Source organism: Miscanthus floridulus, chromosome 2 (genome assembly GCF_019320115.1).
Source record: "Miscanthus floridulus cultivar M001 chromosome 2, ASM1932011v1, whole genome shotgun sequence".
Lineage (NCBI taxonomy): Eukaryota > Viridiplantae > Streptophyta > Magnoliopsida > Poales > Poaceae > Miscanthus > Miscanthus floridulus.
Window position 1 is genome coordinate 17,127,495 of NC_089581.1, and position 22,394 is coordinate 17,149,888.

Genomic DNA, 22,394 nt, shown 5'->3' on the forward strand with positions numbered 1-22,394 from the left:
TTAGGTCCATCAACTTTCAAAGTGGCTTTTTGGGTCCATAAACTTTGTATGCCGTATCACTTAGATCCATATCTCTCCACATGGGCTTTTTATGCTGATGTGGCTGCTGACTTGGACCTTCATTTCGTCAAACATGTCGTGGGCGCGCGAGCAGGTGCCACCGCCGCCGCCGCGGGAGCGCAAACACGACCGCACACGCGTCAGCCAGCCCGGAGGAGCTGGCCACCGTGGTTCGCAACCACGACGGCAAGAGCCTGAGGCACCACAGGGGCGTCGACGGCATCGCGCGGAAGGTGAACGTCTCCCTCGCCGACGGCGTCAAGTCGGACGAGACGGGCGTCCGGGCGGAGGTCTACGGCGCCAACAAGTACACCGAGAAGCCGTCGTGGACGTTCTGGATGTTCCTGTGGGACGCCAGCCAGGACATGACGCTCCTGCTGCTCACCTTCTGCGCGTTCATCTCCGTCGTCATCGGGCTCGCCACCGAGGGGTGGCCCAGCGGGATGTACGACGGCCTCGGCATCATGCTCACCATCTTCCTCGTGGTCATGATCACCACGGCCAGCGACTACAAGTAGCCGCTGCAGTTCCTAGACCTGGACAGGGAGAAGAAGAAGATCGACATGTAGGTCACCCGCGACGGCTACCGCCAAAAGGTGTCCATCTACGACATCGTCGTCGGGGACATCGTCCACCTGTCCATCGGCGACCAGGTACCGGCGGACGGCCTGTACATCGACGGCTACTCGCTCGTGGTCGATGAGTCGAGCCTGTCCGGCGAGAGCGAGCCAGTGCACCCATCCAGCGCCAACCCGTTCCTGCTCGGCGGGACCAAGGTGCAGGAAGGCTCGGTGCGGATGCTGGTCACCGCGGTCAGGATGCGCACGGAGTGGGGGAACCTGATGGAGACCCTAAGCCAGGGAGGCGAGGACGAGACGCCGCTCCAGGTCAAGCTCAACGGCGTGGCCACCATCATCGGCAAGATTGGGCTTGCGTTCGCGGTGCTCACGTTCACCGTGCTCATGGCGTGGTTCCTGGTGGGTAGGGCGAACGCGCCCGGCGGGCTGCTGTGGTGGAGGGGAGAGGACGCGCTCTCGGTGCTCAACTTCTTCACCGTCGCCGTCACCATCGTCGTCGTCGCCATGCCCGAGGGGCTGCCGCTCGCCATCACGCTCAGCCTGGCGTTCGCCATGAAGAAGCTCATGCAGGAGCGTGCGCTCGTCAGGCACCTCTCGGCGTGCGAGACCATGGGGTCGGCGAGCTGCATCTGCACGGACAAGACCGGCACGCTCACCATGAACCACATGATCATCGAGAAGGTCTGGGCGTCCAGGGCGGCGCAGACGGTGAGCACCTCCAAGGGCTTCGATGAGCTCCGGTCGTCGGTGTCGGAGAACTTCACGCGGGTGCTGCTCGAGGGCGTCTTCCACTGCTCCGGCTCGGAGGTCGTCACGAGCAAGGACAGAAGGACTAGCGTCATGGGCACGCGGCATGCCCACCGAGACGGCCATCCTTGAGTTTGGCCTCGAGGTGGAGAAGTACACCAAGGTGGAGCACGCCGGCGCCAAGAAGCTCAAGGTGGAGCCGTTCAACTCGGTGAAGAAGACGATGGCCGTGGTCATCGCGTCCCCGAACGCCGCCGGCCACCCATGCGCGTTCCTCAAGGGCGCGTCCGAGGTGGTCCTGAGCCGGTGCAGCTCCGTCTTCGACAGCACTAGCAACGTGGAGAAGCTCACGGACGCGAAGGCGAAGCGCGTGGCCAGCGCCATCGATGCGTTTGCGTGCGAGGCGCTGTGCACGCTCTGCCTGACGTACTAGGACATCGGCGGCGCCTGCGACGTCCCTGGCGACGGGTACACGCTCATCACAACGTTCGGCACCAAGAACCCGCACCGTTGCCGGCCTCGCGCGGCAGCCAGCCCGCTCGACCAACCCCAATGTGGCTGCCCGGCGCAGCTTCTGGGTGCTCGCGTGGCAGTGTGACTGCACCAGCACGGGCAGCCGGCCGCTCACACGCCTGTGTGGCCGCGGCAGCGGCACCTGCTCACGCGCCCACCACATGTTCGACGAAATGAAGGGTCCAAGTCAGCAGCCACATCAGCATAAAAAGCCCATGTGGAGAGATATGGACCTAAGTGATACGGCATATAAAGTTTATGGACCCAAAAAGCCACTTTGAAAGTTGATGGACCTAACTGAAACATCCTCACAAGTTAATGGATCTCTGGTGCATTTAACTCTTCTTTTTTTGTACCTGCCTTCTGGCTTTAACTTTCTAATAGATTTCTGCAGGGTGCAAGCCCCTCCAATTTCGTCAAAAAGAAAATTATGTCATATGTATTTATTAATTAACATCTTCTAGACGATAACATTATGGGTCTGTTTGGTTCTCTGTCTCCATGGAAGCCTGGCTAGAATTGAAACCTGACTAGGCTTGTCCTGGTCCTAGCAAGTCAACATGCACTTGTTTGGTTGCATGGACTATCTAAGCCTGGATTAGAATGGGTGTGTTTGGTTCCCTAACTTGGCTTGAATAGAATCACTAATGGAAACGGGGATCCCGATCTTTCGTCAGGTAGTGATAACTATCATTGTGGCGGAGAATGACACAGCGATCCGGCTTTAGATTGAAAGATCGAACCCTGCAATCTTAGCACCATAACTCCTTTGGTTATCAACCGAGACACGGATCCGGTTGACCTCGCCAGGAAGGCTAATCCCTACCTGCGCAACGAAGAACACAAGCAAGAACAAGAAAGAAAGCAACCAAATTGCGGATGAATGATTAATCTTACGAAGTTGGGGTCTCATAAACCGATGAACGGCGAAACTGTTCTTGACAGATTAATCTAAGCAAAACCCCAAAACCTAATGACGACAGCGGCGTATGATTATAAAGGTCTTAGGGTCGTCGCCTACCCTAGACGCGCCCTCTAATAGGCCCAAACACGATACACGGTCCAACGGACCAAAAGACGGTGTCGCAGCACCCTGGTAGATTGTGGACGCTGACTTGTTTCAACGATTCCTGTTGATTCTAATGGTATTTTGACGTGAGAACACTTGGATTGGCTTCCTTATAGAATTATCTTTCCAACCATATGTGGATCGTCGAAAACGAAGTCCGGATGCATCCTGGATGACCAGTTTAAGGCAGACTGGTACTGGAGGCCGAGGCAGACTTGAAATCATGTTGGACCAGGCCTCCGGTTTCTGTTGAACGTCCTTGCTAGTCATCAACGCCTCCACCTCTTTCTCTAAGTCCCTGATGACCCTCTCCAATGTTCCTAAACAAGATAACATCATTAGGTAGTAGTCTATTCTCAAAAGTATAAAAAAGATCGCTTAAGAACGAGCTCACCTCTAAATTGAGTTGACGCATTTGAGCCCGGGTCATTGGACCTTGCATGATGGTTGGAGGATCAGCGGGTACATCCAAAGGAGTGATGTCCTCATCATCCCCCCTCTTGAAACTGAGTCGTCCTTGACTCAAGCTCATCTTCTTCTCCCAAATAAGACTTCAAATCTACAATGTTAAAGGTGGGACTAACCCCAAACTCGGATGGCAACTCAAGTTTGTAGGCATTATCATTTATTTTCTCAATTATCTTATAAGGACCAACTGCACTTGGCATTAATTTAGACTTACGCAGCTCAGGAAATCTATCTTTTCTCAAATGTAACCAAACCAAATCACCTGGTTCAAGTTTAATTTCTTTTCTACCTTTACTACCAGCAATTCTATACTTTTCATTCATTCTTTCAATATTTGCTTTAGTTGTTTCGTGCAACTTACGAATGAAATCAGCACACTCTCTAGCATCACTATGTGTTCTTTCAGTGGTAGGTAAAGGCAAAAGATCAATAGGAGTGTGAGGGTTAAACCATACACTACCTAAAAAGGACATACCTTGGTGGTGGAATGTTCGGCCCTGTTATATGCAAACTCCACATGCGGCAAACATTCTTCCCACATCTTCAAATTGCACTTCAAAATTGCTCTCAACATGGTGGACAATGTTCGATTCACTACCTTAGTTTTCCCATTAATTTGGGGATGACATGTTGTAGAAAACAGCAGCTTGGTCCCTAATTTATTCCACAAAGTGCGCCAAAAATGACTCAAGAATTTTGCATCGCGATCTGAAACAATAGTAGAAGGCATACCATGCAAGCGAACGATTTCTTGAAAGAAAAGGTCAGCAATATGAACAACATCGTCGCTCTTATGACAAGGAATAAAATGTGCCATCTTAGAAAAATGATCAACCACCGTAAAAAATACTATCCCTCCCCCTCTTAGTCCTTGGCAAATCCAACACAAAATCCATAGATATATCAGCCCAAGGAGTAGAAGGAACAAGAAGAGGCATATACAAACCATGTGGGTTTAACCGTGACTTAGCTTTTTGACATGTGGTGCACCGAGCCACGTACTGTTCTACATCTCGCCTCATCCTAGGCCAAAAGAAATATGTGGACAGCACCTCCTCTATCTTCTTAGCTCCAAAATGTTCCATCAATCCGCCTCCATGTGCCTCCTGCAACAACAAAAGACGAACGAAGCCAACTAGAATGCATAGGCGGTTAGCTCTAAACAAAAACTCATCATTGATCATAAACTTATTCCATGTACGTCCCTCTCTATAATTTAGCAACACGCCCTTAAAATCAGGATCAAGCGCATATTGTTCTTTTACTAATTCAAGCCCAAAAATCCAACAATCAAGTTGGGACAGCAATGTATATCGTCTAGACAAAGCATCAACAATCATATTATCCTTCCATTTCTTGTGTTTGATAATATAAGGAAAAGATTCAATAAATTCAACCCATTTAGCATGCCTATGATTTAGATTATGTTGAGAGCGAAGATACTTAAGTGATTCACGATCCGAATGAATAATAAATTCTTTAGGCCACAAATAATAACGCCACGTCTCTAAAGAACGGATAAGTGCATACAATTCCTTGTCATAAGTGGAATAATTTAGAACAAGAGCATGCATTTTTTCACTAAAGTAAGCAATGGGTTTACCATCTTGTATCAAAACACCCCAATGCCAACTCCACTAGCATCACATTCTAGCTCAAAAGTCTTACCAAAATTTGGAAGTTGTAGCAATGGTGCGTGTGTGAGCTTGTCCTTCAAAGTGTCAAAGGACTCCTCATATGCCTTTCCCTAATGAAACACCACCCCTTTCTTCGTCAACTCATGCAACGGGGCAGCAATGGTGCTGAAATCTTTGACGAAGCGGCGGTAGAATCCTGCAAGACCAAGAAAACTCCTCACCTGTGTGATGGTTTGAGGAACCGGCCAGCTCTTTATGGCTTCAGTTTTTATCTCGTCCACCTCAATTCCCTATGGAGTTATAACATAGCCAAGAAAAGAAACTCGATCCGTGCAAAAGATGCACTTCTCAAGGTTACCAAATAAACGTGCATCACATAAAAGCATTAAAAACAACACGTAAGTGATCCATATGTTCATCAAAAGACTTGCTGTAAATCAATATATCATCAAAGTAAACTACCACAAAACAACCAATAAAAGCTCTCAAAACCTCATTCATTAAGCGCATGAAAGTGCTAGGTGCATTGGTCAAACCAAAAGGCATTACTAACCACTCATACAACCCGAATTTGGTTTTAAATGTGGTTTTCTATTCATCTCCAAGTTTCATTCTAATTTGGTGGTAGCCACTTCACAAGTCAATCTTGGTGAAAATTATAGAACCACACAACTCATCAAGCATATCGTCTAGCCTAGGAATAGGATGATGATACCGAATAGTAATATTATTGATGGCTCTAAAATCAACATACATATGCCAAGTTCCATCTTTCTTAGGAACCAAAAGTACAGGAACGTCACAAGGACTAAGGCTTTCACGTACATACCCATGGTCCAAAAGGTCTTGGACTTGCCACTTAATTTTCTTAGTCTCCTCAAGATTGGTTCAATAGGCAGCTCGGTTGGGCAAGGTTGCTCGGAATCAAATCGATTTGATGCTCTATCCCTCTCATAGGTGGCAGCCTCGGGGGTATCTCAGCTGGAAAAATGTCCTCATACTCCTACAAAAGGTTAGTGACAGCAGGAGGCACCGAGTTAACAATATCATCACGCGAATACATAGCTCGTTTGCATACCAAAGCATAGCAAATATCATCATCAGAAATTTCAGCAAAGTCATATTTTGTTGCAAGCATAACTCCACCCTTCAATTTAATCCCTTCGGCCCTAGAAATAGATGTAGACTTATCCTTTTTAGGTGGGAGAATAGAATTAGCAACTTGCTGATTTTCAGATTAAACATCATTCAAACTAGCAGCGCGTTCTCTATCAGCTTGTACAATTTGAGCAGGGGTCAAAGGTACCAAAGTAATTTTCTTTCCTTCATGCACAAAGGTGTATTTATTACTTCTACCATGGTGTGTAGCATCATTATCATGTTCCCAAGGACGACCCAATAAGAGTGAACAAGCTTGCATAGGTACCACATCACAATCAACAGAATCAGCATAAGAACCAATAGAAAATGATACTCTGCAAGTTTGTGTTACCTTTGCTTTACCATAATCATTTAGCCACTGAATATGGTATGGACGTGGGTGCGGGCGTGTGGTCAAGCCAAGCTTCTTGACCAATTCAGAACTCACCAAATTATTGCAGCTACCTCCATCAATAATGACACGTGCTTGACGGTTGCTGATGACGAAGAAAATCTAGAACAAGTTATGGCGTTGTAGCTTCTCAGGTTGCTGTACTTGTGAGCTGAGCACCCGCTGTACAATGATACTCCTATAGGACGTCGTGGCCTCGTCACCAAGGACTTTGCCATCCTCCTCATCTGCATCTTGGTCTTCTTCATCCTCAATGTCAGAGGTGCTGATGTAACCATCTTCTGTAGCAATATATGCCCGCTGACTTGGGCAATCCTTCTGCACATGGCCAATGCCATGGCAACGGTGGCACTGAATGTCTGAAGTGCGTCCCATCGATGCAACAGATGAGGCACTCTTGGTAGGCACCTGCAAAGAATTTTTACCTGAATCTAAAGGTCGTGCGGGAGGTGCCTTAGGTGTAGCGGTAACTCTAGAGGCTGTTGGTCACTTGCTCGCTGGTGGAGGTGGCCGAAAAGTGGTTGGCTTGGTTAGCCCTAAAGATGGTGCCGATCGTGGCGTGTATGTGGTGCTGACTTTGCCCTTGCTCTGTTGTTCACGCCCCTGCAATTCCTTTTCTGCAAGCATAACAAACTGAAACAACTGGTTGATAGTGTTAAATTCTTTATAATCAACAATATCCTGAATCTCACGCCTCAAACTTGAATAAAAATGACAAATGGAATCTTCGTTCCCCTCTACAACACTACAACGCAGCGATCCCTTTTGGAGCTCACCATAGTAATCCTGTACAAATTTTTCTCCTTGTTCTAAACGCATCAATTTCTTACTCAAGTCTCTATGATAAGGAGGAACAAAACGATCACGCATAGCTATCTTAAGTTCTTCCCATGAATCGGGTAAAGCATCCTGTGCAGCTAGCCCATTCCACCAAATAATGGCAAAATCCTTAAACTCACTAGTAGCTTGTTGAACTCTATGATGCTCAGGCACAAGGTGAGCGAACTTTTGTTCTATTGTCATCTCCCAATCAAGATATCCCTTAGCATCATAATGACCCGAAAAAGATGGTATTGTGAACTTAATCTTAGCATAAAGATCATCGGGTACACGGTGATTATTACCTTGATGGTGGTGGCCACCACCCATACCTGTCGTGTTGTGGCGAAGACGTCGTCATAATCTTGCTTGTCGGAAGGCTGCTCGATCTATGTTCCCAACGACATCATGCACCATGTCTTCTGGCAAGAGACCATCGGTGTTGCTGCCAAAGACATCATTGTTGTTGACTGCCACCAAGGTTTCTAGCTCAGTAACCTTATCGGTTAGCATGGAAATTCGTTTGTCCAATCTCTCCATGCTGTTGCCAATGTTGAGTTCAATGAGTGCGTCTGTGATGGCCTTCCTAATGGCCTTATTCATTCTTTTTTGGGCATCCTCTACAATAGCTTGTAGTTGCTCTTGGCTGACACACTCGTTGAAACCCTTAGGATTGTTATCTCTAGTCTGATCACCTCCTGCCATTGTAAACACAGAAATAGGAACAAACAGTGAAAGTTATCCCTACCAAATGACTACGTGGTTGTAGTGGTGTCACTTTTCACAGCAAGTGAAAGTGTCTTACCAAGCTCTTACAAAGTTTTTACCAACACAAGCAGTGGGCGGTACAACCGGCGGCTGGTTTGTGATACCTGTGGGGCAGTGGTACCAAGATTGCAAGGCCCTTTTTTCTGTACTGATCTAAAGAGTTTGTGGAGCTTGGAAGGCACACAAATAATAATATGTATATCTGGCACACAAGTTAGTAACAGAAAGTAATGTTGAATTATAGTCCAAAGTACTTATTCTTGTTGCTGGTCTAAAATGTTCTGAGTACCAGGTGTGTAACAAATAAGTATGGTGGATAGCAAGGTGACAGGGGTGTGAAAAACAAGTATGGTGGATGGCAACAGCAACATAAACAAGAAACCAGATAGCACACGCTAACACAGCTCACTTTGACCTTCTCTATGTGCTCCTCTAGATATTATTCCTCTTTTGCCCCTCTTTTTTTCTATTTTTAGGCTGTCATTGTTTTTTGGGAAATTTTGACTTTTTATTTTTATTTTTTGATATTTTCCTTCACTTAGGAGCACAAAAGAAGTAACCACATAAAATATGAGCTTAAACAAGTGAAAGACGTGGCCTGTGGAAATTTCAGAAGACGTGCTCAAAATCGACAAAAAACTTGTGACCACGAAAAGAGGATCTTGTGACCAGTTTTTGACCAAATTAAAATTTTCCAACCCCGACAAGACGAGGGATGGACAGATCCAAAAAATTTTTTTGATAGATTTTGATATATGGATCGTCGAAATCCAAGTTCGTATGCGAAAACTAGACTAGTTTTAAGAATTGGCTCCGAATTAGAGGACAAAACAGGAACAATGTGCGCAAAATTAGTCACAGAAGCAAAGATTTGATGAAAACGATGGGGAAAACACACGAACTAAACTCTAACATGACCTAACCAGCAACAAGACCTCGACCAGGACACAAACTCAACACGACGAACTCTGAAACTGAAATATGCAAAGGCTATGGCGCAGAAGGTTCTAGGATAGGAAAAAAAAGTATGGCACTAGACTATGGGACAAATGCGAAACACTCCAAACTAGGGGATAAATATGAACCTGACGGTATACCTTAGCTCTGATTACTACTTAATGGAAACGGGGATCCCGATCTTCCATCAGGTAGTGATAACTATCGTTGTGGCAGAGAATGACACACCGATCCGGCTTTAGATCGAAAAATCGAACCCTGCAATCTTAGCACCACAACTCCTCTGGTTATCAACCGAGACATGGATCTGGTTGACCTTGCCAAGAAGGCTATTCCCTGCCTATGCAACGAAGAACACAAGCAAGAACAAGAAAGAAAACAACCAAATTGCAGATGAATGATTAATCTCACGAAGTTGGGGTCTCACAAACCGATGAACGGCAAAACTGTTCTTGATAGATTAATCTAAGCAAAACCTAAAAACCTAATGACGGTGGTGGCGTATGATTATAAAGGTCTTAGGGTCATCGCCTACCCTAGACGCGCCCCCTAATGGGCCCAAACACGATACACGGTCCAACGGACCAAAAGACAGTGTCGCAGCACCCTGGCATATTCTGGACGCTGACTTGTTTTGACGATTCCCATTGATTCTGATGGTGTTTTTATGTGAGACCACTGGGATTGTCTTCCTTATCAAATTATCTTTCCAACCATATGTGGATTGTCAAAAACGGAGTCTGGATGCGTTTTGGGTGACCAGTTTAAGGCAGACTGGTCCTGGAGGCCGAGGCAGACTCGAAATCATGTTGGACCGGGCCTCCGGTTTCTGTTGAACGTCGTTGCTGGTCATCAACACCTCCACCTCCTCCTATAAGTCCCTCATGACCCTCTCCACTATTCCTAAGTAAGATAACATCATTAGGTAGTAGTCTATTCTCAAAAGTATGAAAAGGATCGCTTAAGAACGAGCTCACCTCTAAATCGAGTTGACGCATTCGAGCCCGGGTCATTGGACCTTGCATGATGGTTGGAGGATCAGCAGGTACATCCAAAGGAGTGATCCTCATCAATCACCTTATCTTCTTCCTGGTAACTTCACCCCCTATCGCACATTCTATCAAACACTTGGTGGGCATCACCTATAATGAGTTCACCTCCATGTCTAGTGCTCCAGTTCTTGTGGTGGCAGCTGGCCCTCTTGTCTCGGCTGAAGGTGAAGGAGGAGGTGTCCTAGTGCAGTGCCAGTGGCTGAGGGAGGAGGAGGTGCGAGGAGCCCTTGAGGAAGTACTCGCAGTTGCCGTTCCCGTTCCTATAGCAGGTGGATGAGCGGGCTGGGGGGGGGGGTGTAGCTGTCAGCGAAGCACATCGTGATGGCTGAGGGAAGAGGAGGAGCTCGCGTGGTGGCCAAGTATGGTTGGATCTTCGCCGGAGCAGTGGTGGTCGCAAGAGCACGGGCCAGAGCTCGCGTCCTAGCGGAGCCGATGGGAGCTTGGTTGGAGTGGTGGCCGCTGGTGGAGATCTGTGTTGACCTCATCGGAGCTCACGTGGCGATGGCCGGCGGGAGCATGGGGGGAGGTCTCATGGGGGTCATCCTCGTCCGATCCAGAGGTGACGCAAATCCACATCGAGCGCTGGCCAAGCCAGGCCCCATGAAAATGGATCACCGATCTGTTCTTTTAAAGCCAGGCCAGCGCACGTATGGAGGCTAGTTTTGGCCTGGCTAAAGCCCAAGAACAGGGAACCAAACAATCCCAAGTTGGCTCAGCAGACTAGGCCAAGGGCTGGCCACCTTGGCCCTGTCGACGTCCTCTGTTCGAACAGTTGCAGCCTGCTCTTCATCAAAGTTTTCCACCCGAGGTGCTCGGAAGGCAATGTCTGTTGGTAGGATGGCTTTTGAGCCGTAGACCAAGAAGTATGGAGACACACCGGTGCTGCGACTAGCTTGAGTATGCAGTCCCCAGACTACAGCTGGTAGCTCCTTGAGCCATCTGCCCGGGTGCTTTTCTTCTTTCTTATATAGTCTCTTTTTGAGAGCATCAAGGATCATGCTGTTCGTCCGTTCGACCTGTCCGTTGGCTCTAGGATGAGCAATGGAGACGTATTTGATGGAGATGCAACGGTCTTCGTAGAAGTCCCAAAAGTGATGGCTAGTAAATGTAGTTCCGAGGTCGGTGATGATGCTGTTCGAGAGACCGAATCTATGGATGATGTCTTCGAAGAGCTCAACTGCTTTCTTTGCAGTAGCCGAGATGAGCGGTTTATACTCAATCCACTTGGAGAACTTATCAATGGCGACGTATACATACCAGAAGCCACCTGGCGCTGGCTTGAAAGGCTCAATCATATCCAGTCCCCAGCATGCGAAGGGCCAGGAAGCTAGGATGGTTTGCAGCTCTTGTGCCGGCATGTGTATTTGCTTGGCAAAAAATTGACATCCTTCACAACGTCGTACAAGGTCTTCTGCATCAGAGATGGTTGTGGGCCATTAGAAACCTGCTCGGAAAGCCTTGTCGCCTAGTGTTCTCAAGGCCGCGTGATTGCCGTAGGAACCAGAGTGAATTTCAAGAAGTAGCTTCACTCCCTCTTCTTGGGTGATGCATTTCTATAGGATCCCTTCCTTGGCACTTTTCCTCATCAAGTTGCTGTCTACCAGCACGTAATGCTTGCTTCGTTGAATTAGGCATTCGGTTTTAGTCTTGTTGGTGGGTACTTCGGTGCTGGTGAGGTACTTGATGAATTGTTCCTTCCAATCAGCGGCCGATGAAGGAACCGATAGTACCAGCTACTCGGCGGCAGGAACTTCCTATACCTCCTTATCTTCCTTAATGGATGGTACTAAGAGATCTTGAACGAAGACCCCCAGTGGACTCGCGGCATGAGAAGAGCCCAACTTGGATAAATGGTCGGCGAGCTGATTTTGGTTGCGTACCACATGGTGGTATTCGATGCCGTAGAATTTTCCTTCAAGTTTCCTGACTTTGGCGCAATATGCGACCATCTTCTCGCTGGAGCAAGACCAGTCTTTGTTAAGCTAGTTGATGACCAACGCGGAGTCCCCGTATACCATGAGGAGTTTGACGCCGAGCTCAATGGCTATACGGAGTCCGTGGAGACGTGCTTCATATTCAGCGACGTTGTTGGAGGCCAGAAAGTGTATCAGGAGAATGTATCAGACCTTACCCTTTGTGGGCGTAATGAATAGAATGCCCGCACCAGCACCATTGATGTTAAGGGCACCATCGAAGTACATCACCCAGTGCTCGGGGCAAGTGGCGGCGATGGGCTCTTGGATCTCGGTCCACTCAACGACGAGATCAACGAGCACCTGAGACTTGATCGTAGGCCTGCTCCTGAATTCAATGGAGTAAGTTCCAAGCTCAATAGCCCACTTGATGATACGGCCGTTAGCCTCTTTATTATGGAGGATGTCCCCTAGAGGGAATTTGGAGACCACGGCGACCTTGTAATACTCGAAGTAGTGGCGGAGCTTACGCGATGTAATCAAGATGGCATATAGCAGCTTTTAGACCTGAGGATAACGAGTTTTGGGCTCATTAAGGACCTTGCTGATGAAGTATACCGAGCGTTGCACCTTAGAGGCGTGCCTGGCCTCCTCGCGTTCGACCACGATGGCTGTGCTGACGACGCAGGAAGTAGCAGCGATGTAGATGAGGAGAGTTTCATCTGGCCATGGCACCATCATGATCGGAGGCTTTGTTAGGAACACCTTGAGCTACTCGAAAGCTGTATCGGCCTCTTTCGACCATTAAAAGCGCTCGGAGGCCTTGAGGAGTTTGAAGAACGGTAGCCCTTTTTCGTCGAGGCGCGATATGAAGCGGCTTAAAGTAGCCATGCAGCCTATAAGTTTCTGTATATCCTTGACACATGTTGGCCATTTCATGTTGGTGATGGCAGAGACTTGGTCAGGGTTGGGTTCAATGCCATGAGCGCTGACAATGTAGCCCAGCAGTATACCGGATGGAACTCCAAAGATGCACTTTGAAGGGTTCAACTTCCATCGGTACTTTTTTAGGTTGGAGAACATTCCTTCGAGGTCGGCAATAAGATTGTCGGCGGTCCTGGACTTGACAACCACATTGTCGATGTAAACCTCGACATTGCGGCCTATCTGTTGATCGAGGCACATCTAAATGGCCCTTTGATAGGTCACCCCGGTGTTCTTAAGTTCAAAGGACATGGTTGTGTAGCAGTATGCACCAAAGGGCGTGATGAACGACATTTTTGATCTGGTCTTCTTCCTTGAGGGAGATCTGGTGATAGCCAGAGTAACAGTCAAGGAAGGAGAGCAGTTCGCAGCCGGCAGTGGAGTCTACAACCTCTTCTATCCGAGGCAAACCGAAGGGGTCTTTAGGGCAGTGTTTGTTAAGATCGGTGTAATCAACGCACATTCTCCATTCCTTATTCTTTTTTGAACGAGAACAGGGTTTGCTAACCACTCAGGATGATACACTTCTTTTATAAATCTAGCAGCTAACAATTGTTTTATTTCTGCCCTAATAGCCTCCTTCTTGTCTGGCACGAATTGGCGGAGTTTCTGCTTGATCGGTTTGGTGGTCGGCGAGACATTTAAGGAGTGCTCAATCTTCTCCCGTGGTACCCTCGGTATGTCTACAGGTTTCTAAGCAAACACATCGGCGTTGGCACGTAGGAAGGAGACGAGCACGCCTTCCTATTTGGGGCCAAGGTGAGCTCTAATCTTCATAGTCTTGGAAGGGTCGTCGAGGCCGAGGCTGACCTCCTTTATTTTCTTGGACTTGGCGGAGGCATGGAGAGGCCCCAGCTCTAGGATCTCCATGTCATCGGTGGGCAACGTCTTGGCTTCGGTGACCACACTGGCCATCTAGATGGAGAGGTCGGTGGCTTCGGTGAGAGCGAGACTCTCTGTCTCGCAGGCGTAGGCGATGGAGAGGTTGGCACCAGATAAGCATAGTGCGGTACAACCATGAACTTGGCCAGAGCTGGCCGACCAAGTATGGCGTGGTAGGCGGTGTTGAAGTCGGCGATGTAGAAGTTGATGTGTTCGACGCGGTAGTTGCTTGCCATGCCGAACTGTACTAGTACGGTGATCTCCCCAAGTGGTTTGGAGGCCCTACCAGGTACCACACCCCAAAAGGAGGAGTCGGAGGGTGTGAGATCTGATAATCCAAGGCCCAGCTCCTTTAGGGCTCTAGCAAAGAGGAGATTCAGGGCGCTCCCACCGTCCACGAGCACCTTTCTGAAAAGCACCTTCTGGACGGTTGTGTCGAGGACGAGGGGGAAACGCCCTACATAGGGGATGTCTGCCCATTGGTTGGCCCTACTGAAGATGATGGGTACCTCAGACCATGGGCGATAACTAGGGTTGGCGGTGTCGTCTTCTGTAGTGAATGAGAGCACCCGCCGTGCGGCAAGCTTCCGTTCTCTTCTGCTTTCGGTGGTGGCGAGGCCCCCGAAGATGGTGCTGACCACCTTGTCGTGGTCCTTGAATGCATTGTTGTTACCCCCAGGTGGTCGGCGGTCTCTAGCTCCATCATTAGCGTCATCTTCCAGCTTTTTGTCCTAAAATTCCATAGCCAAGCCGAGGCAGTTATTCATCTTGTGTTTGGTGTTCTTGTGAAGAGGGCATGGGCCATCGAGGATCTTTTGGTACTTCTCATCGTAGTTGCGCTTGACGCGAGGTTGATTGATGGCGGCGACGATGTGGTTTGGCCGGCGGCGACGATTTTGGCCAGGCTTGGGTCCTTTTGTTCGATCACGGCCGCTGTCACGATGGTAACTACGGTCGTCGAAGCGGTGGTCGTTGTGGCATCGGTCATTGGGGCGGTCGTCGTGGCGGCGAGGTTGGCGATGGGTGCCCACATCCTTGTTGAAGTGCACCTCGGCTTCCTTGGCGTTGACATACTGGTTGGCAGTAGTGATCATCTCGCCAATGCCTGTGGGCGGCTTGCGGTTGAACTTGGAGCGAAGCTCGTGATGGTGGAGTCCTCGAGTGAAGGTGGTGATGACCTCAGCTTCTGTGATGTTGGGAATAGAATTCCTCATCTCGAAAAGCGTCGAATGTAGCCATGGAGGAGCTCAGACGGCTTCTGGTTGATGCAGTTGAGATCATGCTTGGTGCCTGGCCGAGTACACGTAGCCATATAATTGTCGGTGAAGACTTTTTTAGCTCTTCCTAGGATCCGATGGAGTCCGGGGCAAGGCTAGTAAACCAGCTCATGGCGAGTGGTGTGAGCATGATGGGGAGATAGTTTGCCATGACACCGGTGTCTCCTCCGACGATGCGGACAGCGGTGGCGTAAGCCTATAGCCACTGTGTTGGGTTCATCCTTCCCTCGTAGGGCTCGACCCTAGTGATTTTGAAATCATGGGGCCATTGGAGTGTTCGGAGCACCCTCATAAACGCCGGAGGCCCTTCGGGGTTGTGGTCGATGTCGGCTACAGCGTTGCCGGCCTCGATCTGCTCGAGAGTTGAGTCTGGGTTTTCGTACTCCTGCTCGTACTCCTGGTGGCGGCGTACTTCATCTTCATGGTGACCGAAGCGACGTTGCTCGATGCACCATCGTGCATCCCGGAGGTTGCTGAGGTGCACTCGAGCATCCTATTCGACCTCCTAGTCATGTTGGCGATGGTGTTTGGCGCGATGGCCCCCGATTCCCCCCTGTAGAGACAGTGATTGGTCAGCAAAACAGCTTTGACTAGGGCGGCGATTGGATCTCGACGCAGCTAATCGGTGGATTATGCTCGTGGAGCACAAAGGTCTCTGATCCTCACAAATCTCATTAACCTAACAGTGTGCTGCTTTAAGCATGGCGGTGACCTTGGCGAGCTCGGGCGTCTAGGGGAGGTGGGCGAGCTCGTTGGCGGCCACTGCCAGATTGGCACTTGGAGTCTTGAAGACATCGTGGCTGTCAACGTGGAGAAACTCTTCGTTGAGGTCGCGGTGGAGTGGAAGTGGCCTTCCTTGTGAGTCAAGCCGATTATTTCGAGCAGCCTCGGCCCACGCAATAGCTGCCTCGTTTTCTTGGCACTGCGCACGGTTGATATTCTAGTTCTCAGGAGCAACGCATTCCTCCTCAGTTTCGCCATTCCGAGGAGGGCTATCGATGCTGATAATGAAGATCGCGCCACCCCAGAAGGGTGGGAAAAGGAGCTACTCGGTGAAGGTTTCGGCGAGGTTCTCTGTAGAGCCCTGAGACTCAGAGCCTGGATTTTCCTCCGGGATGGTCTAGAGGGACGCTCCAGGGCACCAGCCTATGTGTAGCATGTTGACGGCTGATGGAGGCTGAATGGTGAGCTGGTCGGCGAGTGGATGGGCATCTCCCACCTGGTCGGTGAATTTCCCCCTTAGGGCGTCTTGGTAAGTAACGACAATGTTGGTGAGCCTGAAGGGCAGAGCTACAACTTCTAGAGTTTTTCGAGCAACCTCCGATAGATCTAGATTGGAGGGTGGTTGGTGCTGAACCAAAGTATCTAGGGCCTATTCGGCGACAGAGAGGTAATCGACAAGCTTCAGACTGACCCGATCGATGGATTCGATCAGATCGTCATTGTTGATCTACCTCCTCTGGTAGCGAGTAAGCAGATGGCAGATCGTTGGTGAAGGCAACCTTGAAAGTGGTTCCAAGATCAGATCTGCAGTTGTAGGTGCGGGGGTGGTCGGCGCAGAAATGATCTGCACCGGCTCAAGGAGCTCTCTGACTCCATCAGCGTTGATGACCCACGAGATGGATCCAACCGTGAAGATCTGGCCGGGCTACGGAAGGAATGAAGAGCCTACAGAAAAAGCCATCTTGTCTGACAAGGAAACAACACGCACAACCCCTAACTAGCACGCCAACTGTAGACAGAATATCATCGGCAGTCCTCCGAGGGGTATCTCACGAAGGTAGATTGATCGGTAGAGGAGCATGAGATCAAGAACAAGAAGGCAACATAGACACACGAGTTAGATAGGTTCAGGCTGTCAGTATGACGTAATACCCTACTCCTATGGTCTGTTGGTTTGTATTAGCTATCGTCTGATATTGCGTGTGTTTGGAGGGGTTCCCTGCCCGCCTTATATAGTCCGGGGAGCAGGGTTATAAGTCAGTTAGATCTAAGAGATAACTGGAAAGTAATAACTGATTATAGGAATCTTGGGATCATACATATCCTAACAGATCTCATAGTATCTTTGGGATATCTTCCAGATGTCTTGCGGAAGGCGCCGACCAGAGTCGTGCCCTGCAAGGCTTCGTCTTGTGGGCTGGGCCACCCATGAGGGCGCATCCCATGTGGTCTGCCTTGGGTATCCAGGATCATACCCCCCACAACCACCCAACCAAACAGACCCTATATGACGCCCCCTCTGTCTTGTGAATAACGGTACAAAACTAAACACTCATATATGCATCCTTTTTCTACGAGCCCCTCGAACCCCTCCAAAGATTAAGGACCGTCCCAGTAATAGAAACTATGCATGTTTCCATAGTAACAACATCAGCAACAAACTATATGTAGAAACTACCCCATACATTGGGGGTGTCTACCTATAAGGCTATAATAAATGTTGCCTTTTTTCCTCTTTCTCTCTCCTAACACCATCTTCCCTCGACTGTACTCCCCTCCGACTAGCATCTTCTCTTCTTCCTCGGGACCAAGCACAAGCACAGACGAGGAGGGGGCAGAGGAGGCCTCTAGGGCGAGCAAAGGCGAGGGGGCGCGGTGGCGTGACCGAGTGGAGCGGGCAACGGCGAGCGGGCGCAGCCTGCGCTGCCTGCAAGAAATCGGTGGTTTCTTCCCAATGGTGAACTCGTCGTTTCTTTCTGTGCGTTGGGTGAAGAGAAGACGCCGTTTCTCTCTCAGGAAACAATTTCTACAAATTTTCATCTCTTTCCTCGTTAATTAGCTTGCCATGTCAGCATTTGGCTTATGGGCATCTCATTTAATAGGAATAGAAGCCACCATTAATGTCCTATTAGGACTGCCCTAAGCAGATGCTTCAGTTAGGTACGTCGCTCAGTGTAAATAGGCTAAACGACAGTGTGGATGAATAGTGACATCACCTAGCACTGAGAGGATAGCACCAATCTTGCATCAAGTTGAGGACTTAATAACCTGAGTAGATACATTACACCATAATATAGGATATAACCAGTTGAGCTACACTCAGTTCATATATGTTAACTAGGTAGCATGCCCGTGCGTTGCTACGGGACAACTAAATCTTTTGTACTAAAAACACATGGATCTCATGATAAGATAATAATACTGTAAAATTAAATACCGACGTTAGAGTGACATTTAATTCAAAAAGCAAAGTTCATAAATTAACATAGTCACGGAGAACGCGACGTCACTGGCTCACAAACTCTGTTTTATAGACTTTTTTGTGATACGGCTAAGATAATATTTTATATCAGCAGGAATAAATCTTCGATATCCATTTCTTTCATGTGCCAATAAATCTACGAATAAGTTTCGCCGCATCTCCATACCATCCTGTACAATGGTTCGAGTATATATGTAAATATTAGTGCCTGTCACATGGATAATACTACGTGCCTTAAAAAATCTCTCACAAAATCTTAAAACAAAATATGTTATACCTACTGTATAAATATGTGTGGCTTTAGGACTATTCTACATAGACATATATTGTAGAATATGATATCCACTTGAGTGTCTGTGCCAAGATGTTGAATTCAGTGTTGACACATTTTTTAGGTCAAGGCAACCAATGGTGACACTTTCTTTGGTGGTGCATAATTTTATGGTGCACCTCTTGACTATCTGAGTAAGAACAAGTTAGCACTGTAGAGGCTCATGAAAGCTGTTGAGAAGGCCAAGGTTGAGTTTTACTCCACTATGCATACTAAAACCTACGTCCCCGTTTAACATTGCTGATGCTTTTGGTGCAAAGCAATTCAATATTACCATGATCAGATATAAGTTTGAGTCTCTTGTGAGCAATCTCATAGAGGGACTCACATCCTTTATGTGATCTGCCTCAAGGATATTGGCATCTCTACCTTACATCATTCTCTTCAGCAATCAATTGATATATAATTTCTAAGGTTGAAGGAATTGCCTGATCTTTGGAGGAAGCCTTGTACTGCCTAATAATATGATTTATTTTCCATAAATACATGTAGGTACTATGATAACACTAACTACACCAAATGAAAGAATAGAGAAAATTTGCATAGCCTCCAGAAGGATTTATTTATTAAGTTCTTTAGACTCTATAGGTAGTTTTGAAATGTTTGTTTGCATGTCTTACCTCGTATCCTAATTCAAAATTTTGTAGTTTAATTAGAATATTTAGGTGATTGTATATATGTATAATATTCAATACAAGAATAATCTATGCATGTTCTTCTTGAAAGATTTCTGTAGTGTAAAGACATCTTCGTATTTTGTGCATGCTCGTGCTAACACTATGGTAAAAATAAAAAGGACAATATATCAATTAAAAATATAAAACAAAACTCATGCTCAAAGTCAAAGAGATAAATTATGGATGCTTGAATTTTATCATCCATTATCTACGGGCGTGCCTATAAAATAGACTGAATAAACAATTAAACATAGATAGAAAAAAATTAATGAAAGGATCATTGCAAGCCATCAATCATCTCATAGCTTCGAACAATATCGCAAAGCTACTAAAAACTGTAACCGTGCCCTCACCTCAAACATTGTTCAGATAAATGGATTACAATGAAAATAGAAGCAAATGTTAATACACATGGAAATAAACGCACAAGTAGAGTAAATAATGCCATTTCAGGGGAAATTTTTTGGGGTAAACTTCAAACCATATCCCAAGGAAAACTATCTTCTCAGAAAACCACAAAATCAAGTTTTGTCCACCTTATAACACAGGTTTTTAAATTTGCTTGGCAAAGAAAAGCATCAACTCTTCATTGAGGTTGATGGCTGTCAGGTTTACTACCTCCCGAGCACCATCCAATTCCAGTGAACCTCTACATGTCTAAAGTTTTCAACACCATCAAAGCATCATCCCATGCTCGACCACCCCCTCGTAAACAAGCTCTGCTCCTTGATCATCCCATCCACATTATATGAACTCCCAGTCGCACGATCCCAGGACCTCACTACTTCATGGAAGTTGTATGGGTGCAAAGAAACTGCATGGTCATCCTCCAGCCCTAGGAGTAGCCTATAATTCAAAAACAATGACATGTCAGATTTGTGAAACATGTCCTCATGATACTTGCAAAGTATAGTTTTAACTCAAGTGCAAGCTACCAGACAACTAAGTTACTCCCTCTGTCTCAAAATAGATGGCACTTTGGCTATGAATCTACAATCTAGACAATCGTCATCTATTTTGGGATAGAGGGAGTAACTTAGTTGTCTGGTAGCTTGCACTTGAGCTCTGAAAAAGAATGACCTATCTTGTGGTCTTAAAAAAGAATGACCTAACACAAATGTTCCCTGCTTGTGCCTTCCATTTGCAGTCTGAAAGGCAATAGTTTCAGAGATCAAATACTGGTGAGTGGTGACCAGTGCCTTAGTGATATTCGAGATGACTGATATAGAGTAGTTAAAGAAAATGATGTACTCCCATTGAATAGTTGTAGACCATCAGCAATATAGGAATCATCAATTGTCAGGCTGTTTTTTTTGAGTTAGCAGAATCACCATGTCAAATCTGGCTGGCAAAAATATTTGTGTTTGACTGACTACTCCAATCGTTCTTTCCAAAATTGTTGTTCTATTGGTTTGGTATCTGCTGCATCTAGAAAAGACACCAAATGAATCAGATAGGCCATATCCGAATGAACTGAATTCTTGCCATATCCAAATATGAGAATTCCAAATCCAGTATAGTCCAATTGAAATGGGAGAGAACTGCCATGCAGCAATATAGAGCATTATTATTAGTCAAGAAACAACAATAAGAAGGAGCTCAAATACATTTGTCATTTCCAACTCGTGAGAAAAAAATAATGGGTTTTGAAATACATACCAATAAAAAATGGCTTCAAATTTCAGTATAGTTACAATATAAACTACAAACTACAATGGAAAACATTCAGATTTTTATTCACATAGTAAGATACTTGTGCTAAATGAGCAGAACATAGAAAGTCAAACAACTGATCACATCAGAATATTAAGTCCAGCGTAGCAAATAAACAAAGCCTAAGTAAAACTTGAATGTAGCATGGCATTCTCCATATAAAAGCAGACCACCTTGTGTGAAGAATTACCTGCTTCTAGCATAGTAGAATTAACATAATCTTCATCACTCTCGCTAAAGTTCCCAGCCATGTATCCATTGCCATCAGAAGACGAGCTGAAGCTACAACATGGACCTATGTTGTTTGTAGATGGCTGAGATGGGAGAAATGAATCTTGAAATGTTCCTGTATTTTGAAATGGCACCAAACAATGTAGTCCCAAGCTTCTCGGATTTGGTAAGGGAGTTGTTGATCAGCACAACAGCATGCAGTTCCACTTGCATCAAAGGACGACATAAAACAGGTCCCCTCCATTGCCATCAATCTGCCTACATGGCAAAAATGAAACCAATAAATAAATATATGTGCCCGGATAATGCCACGGAGAAATAATCAAGTGACCTATAGCAGAGGAAAAGTCAGAAAATGATTCTGCCCTACTCCTATGCTACAACTATGAGTTTTCAATTTCATGACACTGACGTATGAACCTACAATTTGGATTCAGAAATATATAAGCTGGGTACCCTTTATCCATACTTAAGTGCCCAACCTTATTTTGTATCTCAACCCCCAAAACGTAGCGTCGGACGCGTAATGTTTCATTAGTTAGTGATTCTCTGATTCGCATGGTCAAACATTCAAATACACTATTTTGTAATTCCACCAGCGCCGATGTAAAAAAGAACACATATAACTGACCAACTGATTGCACTGAACACCCAGGTGAAGACTGGCAAGGAAAATAGGCGAGCTGAGAGCAAGAACGCATCACCTTGTGGAAGTCCCTAGTGACTTGCGCAACAATGTCCTCCTCAAGCGACCGCTCGTGAACCTTGATGGTGGCCGGCCGACCGGCGTCGGCTCGTCTCGCTGAAGAAGAGAAGGATGTAGGCACGCACGACCAAGGTGGGGGGCGGGGCATTGGATAGCCGCTGGTCATGTGCGGAGGCTCAGGCTCTACGACTTCCGTAACATCTCGATCAGTGATTCTACCTAGGCAATTGGAAACGGAAGCACAATTAGTCTATG

At 47.0% G+C, this 22,394-nt stretch overlaps 1 pseudogene; it reads left to right on the forward strand.

Annotated features, from left to right (window-relative positions):
• The first annotated feature begins 48 nt into the window (after window positions 1-48).
• LOC136536155 (calcium-transporting ATPase 1, plasma membrane-type-like) lies at window positions 49-1,983 on the forward strand (annotated as a pseudogene).
• The last annotated feature ends 20,411 nt before the right edge of the window (window positions 1,984-22,394 follow it).